The 7,350-nt window shown below is 38.5% G+C and overlaps 1 long non-coding RNA gene across 1 annotated transcript; it reads right to left on the bottom strand.

The window, feature by feature from the left end:
• Nucleotides 1-75: 75 nt before the first annotated feature.
• Nucleotides 76-5,274, bottom strand: LOC130915251 (uncharacterized). Its single transcript, XR_009063072.1, has 3 exons — nt 5,033-5,274; nt 4,907-4,961; nt 76-480 (listed from the first exon to the last, which is right to left on the bottom strand). It is a non-coding gene; the product is annotated as an uncharacterized LOC130915251 (long non-coding RNA).
• Nucleotides 5,275-7,350: the final 2,076 nt, after the last annotated feature.

Below are 7,350 nucleotides of genomic sequence, written 5' to 3'. Positions count from 1 at the left end.
TGTCCAAAGGTGGTAGTAGTAAGCAGGAACGCTTCGGTTGGCACCTGCCCCGCCTTCGCCCCCCGAACAGTGGATCGTCCAATGGTTCGTTGGAATGCTCCGGTTGGCACCTGCCCCACCTTCGTTCTCGGACGTTGGATTGTCCAAAGGTTGTAGAAGTAAGTTGGAACGCTTCGGTATGGCACCTGCCCCGCCTTCGCCCCCGGACGTTGGATCATCCAGTGCTTTGAAGAGCATGTTGGAACGCTTCAGAATGGCACCTGCGGAGGTCCGGAGTGGCGTCGGCCGCCAGCCAGCCCAGGTAGAACCGGGGTCTGGTTTAAGGCCACTTGGGGTTGGTCAGACTCTCTTTCCAAAGGTTGTAGAAGGTTGGAACGCTTCGGTATATCCGCCCTCTCTCCTGTACGTTGGGTTGTCCCATGGTTTGTTGGAATGATCCTGTATGATCCGCATCTCCCTCGTTATCGTACGTTGGATCGTCTGTGTGAGGACATACAGTACATGCAGGTAAAAGGAGTTTAAGGCAGACAGGCGGTGCAAAAATGATTTCATTAAGGCCAACCGAAAAAAAACAAAAAACAAAAACAAAGTACAAACCAAGACTGTGGAGATCCAAAAAACACAGAAGCAAACAAAACTCCGGTTACTAACGGGAGGCTGGCCATCAAAAACTTACTGAGAGGCAGGGCCGTGCACAGACCGGCATCAAAAGGCAGGCATGAAAATGGGTCAGGGGTTAAAAAGGTGAGAAGGGTGCAGCGGAAATATGTTCCGATAGGGCTGTCCCAAACGTCTAATTTTCTCCCAATTAGTCGACTATTACTAATACTTAGCGATGAAATTTTTGTTGACGCTTATTACTTCACAAAAACATTTTGGAACACTTAAATACTTTACTAAAGTACAAATAAACATGTAAATAACAATAACCACGCAAACAATTAGGTCAAATGTTGATAGCATTTACCACTGCAAATGAATGGAATGTAACAGAATCAGAACACTAACTTCCCTTTACAACATTATTATTATTATTATTCAAAACAAAACAAAAATTCTAGCATTATAATTATAGTGTACTTTTATATATAACGGCATTATAATAATTAACTCCAGAAATCATTATTTATATGAACGTGACGTGCTTTTATTTTGAAATGTACACCGGAAGTACGTTCGCCACACCGCTAACCGCTTCAAACTACGCAAAAAAACACTTTTCGTACTGCCTTGTGGTGTCACTTAAAGAGTTTTGTTGTTGTTGTTGCAAATGCTGTTAACCAGCAATTTTTAATGTTTGGAGTGTCACCTTTTAACTGCAAGTTTGCATTTTGGAGAAGACTGCCAATGTATTATATCAGGCTAAAGTAGGTTGTCTCCCCCCATTAGTCTCAATGTAGCAATGCTAACGTTCACAGTAATAAACATGTGTTTCCCTATTATGTATGTCTGAACTGTAATTATATGGCGTGTTGATTACCAATAAACATCTGTGAAATTAACTGGAGTCTCATATGTCATCTACACACACGCACGCGGTGATAAAACACAGCTGTGAAAATGATCGCTCTCATTTCTATTTATCTTGCGACAAATGGACTCATTGCATATCGCGACAGGCTTAGCAACTTCAATAAAACATGTCGTTAGTAGTTAGATGGAATTAGGACCCCACCCACCCCCCTTTAAAAAAAATTCTCCTCGGATCTACACAATTCATGTGGGAATTTCGCCGAAAGGTGAATGATTGTCAAGCCTGAAAAGGGGCACACGAACAAGTACTTATAACAGGGGCGTTACCGGGGGGGCAATGCCCACCCACGGACACGCTCTGCCCACCCAAAGAAAACTGGATGTAGTACTAACGGCAGTCTGGGCACCGCGTATGGTATCCCATTCATATAGTACTGATGTGTTCTAAGCAGTGTTGTTTTTGGCAGCCATTTTAATTTTAGTCTTAGTCTTGTTGACGAAAATACTTATTAGTCTTAGTCATATTTTCGTTAGGGCCGTCAAATTTATCGCGTTATTGGGCAGTAATTTTTTAAATCACGTCAAAATATTTGACACAATTAACGCATGCACGATTCATGCATTGCCTCAAACAGTTTATAATGACGCGGTTTTAGCACATTGAGAGCGAAAAAGCAGAGAAATGTGAGTGGACACAGGCATTCATTGGACCGCGGCTTTTATTGGCAGCCACCACGTTGCCCATCCTCCCATCATGCATTTGGGCGGAGCAAGCGACAATCTTTTTCTTAACACGCTTAGCCCTTTAACACCGAGCGTGTCGGCAGCGATGCGTTTACACATATCGTCTTTGAAGCTTCGTCACACTGTAATTACTTCACCCACGTACCGCTGGTTGGTCTCATTTGAAAGTGCGGAAGTTATGTCCACACCAGTTTTTATTAGAAGTCAATCCACCAAGAAAAACAGGAGATCATGTCATTTGAGTTTTATAGTTTTAGTGCACTCATAAATATGCATTAAAACGCTGCATGGACCATGTATCTATCTCCATATTTCCATCATTTCTTGTCCTTTTTCAAAACCGAAAGCAGCACAAAAGACTACATAACCCAAGAGCAGTTGTGATGTCAAGAAGGACGAACCGAATGTGATAATTTTTAATAAATTTCCGAGCGAGGCGCCAACTAATGAAAGGGAGGCATGTGAAGCAAGCAACGGCCGGTTGGTTTGAGCGAGTGACTTTGAAACGTGCAGAATGAATCTAAAACTACATTTAGCGCAAGCTAATGCATTATTTCATTAACTCAAGGAAGAAGATGAGCCGTATTTGTCGTTGTTTTCTTTGGATGAGTCAGTGAAAGAGTTGGTAGGCTGTGTGACGTTGTGTGTGACGAAGCTCCATGACCCTTTCAAGAAGCTTTATTGAGTTAAAAAATAATAAAAAATAAAAATATTGGGTCACATGCCTGAAAAATTTGAATTGAACTGACCTACTTTTCAATATTTTTTAAAATACTTTTTTTCAATGTTATATATATTTTTTCTTCACTATAATCTTTTCAATTTTTATGTAGATGTGTGTTCGAGAAGCTTGATTGCATGTACATATGTACTTTTGATAAGGTGATGGGTACAACACCTAACTTCACAAAGAGATATCCTCCAAACCCTTTTTGTGTTAGATATGTATAATTTTTTGTTCACTATTTTGCACTGTATATAACCTGTTTTGACCATAGTATGTGTAAAGGCCAAAAACACCTACGACCATACCTCCTGTTTGTGTTGAATTGTCAAACATAAAACTGTTCAATCTTATTTTTTTCTATTGAATGTTTATCCTAACAAGTTGAATAAATATTATCAAGCTTCAAAACGGTTGGTCGAGCATGTTTGGTTGTCAATGGGACATCAACATTACAAATTTTGAAAAAAGATTTTGGGATTTTTTTTTTGTCTTTTTGGGTCCAAAATGTAAATTATAATTGTTCAGTGAGGAAAACAACAGTTTGGACATGAAGTTCAAAGTGTCCTGAAAAAAGGGACCCAACTTGGCCATTGTAAACAATTTTTTCTTTGAAATATAAAGGCAACATCAAATGCATGCAAATTCGGCCAAAATAGGCTTAGGTGTTAAAGGGTTAACCGAACACAACGCAGAACACATTGTATACTCATGCAGCCACTACTAAAAGTCATGGTTGCCCAATTTCCCATCATGCATTTAGGCGGAGCAGAGAACGTTCTTTTTCTTAAAACGCCTAAGTGAACACAATGCAAAACACACTGTATACCATTTGCAGCCACCACTGACAGTCATGGTTGCCCAACTTCTCATCATGCATTTGGGCGGAGCAGGAGACGATCTTTTTCTTAAACTTGAGTACAAGTTATGGTCATTTTAATATTTTAAGAACTACAAGTCTTTCTATCCGTGGATCCCTTTAACTGAAAGAATGTTAATGCCATCTTGTGGATTTATTGTTATAATAAACAAATAAAGTACTTATGTACGGTATGTTAAATGTTTGTCAGTCTTTCCATTCCAACAATAATTTACAGAAAAATATGGCATATTTTAGAGCTCGTTTGAATCGCGATTAATTATGATTAATTTTTAAACTGTGAATAACTCGATTAAAATTTTTTATCGTTTGACAGCCCTAATTTTAGTCAATTTAAAATGTATTAGTTGACAAACTCACAAACATTTTAGACTAGTATTGGTTGGCGGATACACAAACTTTTAGTAATAAATAAATAAAGGATTCCAACAATTTAGAATGAACACTGACAGTCAATAAGCACTTATTTTCCACAACACTAGCTTTATTTTGGTGAGATTTACACAGTGAATGCAGTAAAATAATATTCCTGCTGTGCAGGGAGGTACAAGTCATATGTAGCTTACAATTTATAAGGAAGTTAAGGAAACATACATATCATGTTTGGAAATTAAAATAGGCCAAGCCTTGAAAACAGTAAAACACAAAACTAACTCCTGGCCCACTCAAAAGAAGTCCAAATTGAAGTGCACTGTGTAACCCTTCTCCCCATGTGAAAAAATACAGCCTGCACGAAACGTGCAGCGTCATTACTCAAAGTGCAAAACTATACAATACACAGACCACTAATGGGCTACCTGAATAAACAAAATGAATATTTATTGGACTAGAATATAGTCAACACCGTTATTCCTTTTACAAGCACAACTCATGTGCTAATGCTAAAATGAAAAGTTCGCTAAAACACTTTTTTTTTATTTTTCACCACTCTTTAACATAACTGACATAACAACAGAACTCTGATCACAAATCTTTGTCTATACCAGTATTGTCCTGGCTGGTTTAAACATTTTACGCGTGGATTTTTCCACATTGTTTAGCGAACGTCAAACACTAACTCAATTTAGCACATATAGGAAACTCACCAGGAAACGTTCCTCTCCTTGACTCAATACGCACTGGACTCGTCTCCAACACCTTCTAGATTAAAATAAAATGTAAATGACTAACTTTACATTATCAGGGACTGTTATTTTTCTTAGACAACTTACTTGGAAGCTTCTGGAAGGTTTTTTACTGTCTAACGTTCCCGCTCCCTAGTCTGGCTGCAGCCCTGAGCCCGCCTCTCTCTCACTGTACCCTGCGCGGCTCGTCTCCAGACTCTCTTGCTCCCTCTAGGTATTTTCGCCTCCAAATGTGTGGCCACAGCTGTATGGAGGTAGATTTGCCTCCATACAGCTGCCGCACTTGTCTCCCACGGAGACAGTTATTACAGTTAAAATGCGACCACGAATTCTCGAAACTCGCGCTTGCAGCCGCCATGGTTGTTAATAGATCTTTGCACACCTCCCGGGAGGGAGGGGGGGAGTGTGTGCAAATCACGTGAATGATGGCTCGTAAGCAATATGGAAGCTTATGGAAGCCCATTCCCGCCACTTAAAACAAAAAAACAAAGTATGAATTCCCCCCCCCCCCCCCCCCCCCCCAACAAAACAAGAAGCCCATTTCCGCCTGTTGTAGTTGTTTTTTTAACTTGCTGTTGCCTGTTTTCGCCACTGGAAAGTTTTCATACATTTTTTTTGGGGGGGGAAAATGTATTTATTTATTTATTTTACTTGCTGGTGCCTGTTTCCGCCACTGAAAAGTTTTCATACTTTTTTTTTTTTTTTTTTTTTTTTTGTGGCGGGAATGGGCTTCTATGGGGAAAAAAAAATTGTTATACTTTTTTGGGGGGGGGGGCGGGAATGGGCTTCCATATCCATAGAAGCCCATTCCCGCCACAAAAAAACATGGTTGGCCAACCTTACTTCACATTTGGTCTTTAAAAAAAATAAAACTTTTTTTTCTGCTGGCGCAAATGGGCTTCTTGTTTTGTTGAAAAAAAAAAAAAGTTTTCATACTTTTTTATTTATTTATTTTTATTTATTTTATTTTTTTAGTGGCGGGAATGGGCTTCTATGGTATGATATGGAAGCTTATATGAATATGGAAGCCCATTCCCGCCACAAAAAAAAAAAAAAAAAAAAAAAAAAGTATGAAAACTTTTTTCATACTTTTACCAGCAGAAAAAAAAGGTTTTATTTTTATTTATTTATTTATCTATTTATTTATTAATGAAATTACTTCACATTAAAAAAAAAATATATCTTTTACTTTTTTACTTGCTGGTGCCCGTTTCCGCCCCTGGAATTTTTTTTTTTTTTTCTTCTTCTCGGAGTCCTTACGCGCAAGCTAAGCTAAGCTACTTGTAGGCATAGACTGAGTTTGACTTTTGGGGCAGAGTGGGCACCGCATGTTGATGACCCCAAAATGCAATGTCAGCAATAAAATTAACTATTAACTAATTAACTATATTTATAATCATAAACTGAAAATGAGCGGGGTTTTTTTCCCATCATTGTTGAGGGGAATTCTAAATCAGGCTGCTTAGGACAGCTGTACCTTTTGCCAAGATCATCCATTGAATATGGTACGCCCGCAGGTGTCTTGCCAATGTATTTACCCCAGTCAAAAATTGTATCCCTTGGGAAAAAAAAAGTCACTTAAAAAAAAAAAGTGAATGCAAAAATGAATTTGAAACTCAAAAAATGCACTTGAAAGCTATTTTTCTTTGAAAGTTTTGTTTTTTGATCAAAGTCAATTTTTTTGGTTTAGCAACTTTTTTGATTAAGGTAATGTTGTTTTGCGTCTGGGCCACATTTTGGCTAGGACATTTGGACATCATTTTTGTGTGTCATTTGTGTCTAAATCATTCAATCCCCAAAAAGGTTGGTTCAATCAAAAAATATATATATTATCAAAGAAAAAAAATCATTTGAAAAATAAAATTGCCCTCCCCTATTTTTTTTTTTTAATAATATGCAAAGCAAATGACCGTCTTATGTGCTCGTCACATGATCTGTTCAAAAAATCATTTTGACCCATTTAAAAAAAAAAAAAAATTTTTTTGTTCATTTCATTCATAGTTGTTGTTTGTTTTATTGCTTTACAGCTTTTATAAATATAGGAAAGTCAATTACATGCAATGACACTTTTTGGCCACCCTTAGACCCCCCCCCCCCCCCCCCCTTAAACTCCGCTTAAGCTTGTAGGCTCCAGCTGATGATGTAGATGTGCAGATGTTGCACTCAACGGCAACGTTGTCCGTGACTTTGTGAAGGTATCGTATACTTTTTCTGGACAAAATGAAGTAAGTAATGTGTATGATATTGTAGTTTTATTCACCCAAGCATTGTGTACAGGTGCTGTGTAGCACTTCTTGTCGCAAAGTCAAACCAGAGGAACCCACGGAATATCCAAATGGATACAGGACGACGTAGATGAAGCTCTGGGACTTTCTGTGCTGTGCGTCGTCGTGTCAACTGGAAGT

The sequence above is a fragment of the Corythoichthys intestinalis genome, chromosome 4 (assembly GCF_030265065.1).
Source record: "Corythoichthys intestinalis isolate RoL2023-P3 chromosome 4, ASM3026506v1, whole genome shotgun sequence".
Taxonomy (NCBI): domain Eukaryota; kingdom Metazoa; phylum Chordata; class Actinopteri; order Syngnathiformes; family Syngnathidae; genus Corythoichthys; species Corythoichthys intestinalis.
Note: the sequence above shows the minus strand (reverse complement) of the source record. Positions and strands in the feature narration are given on the sequence as shown.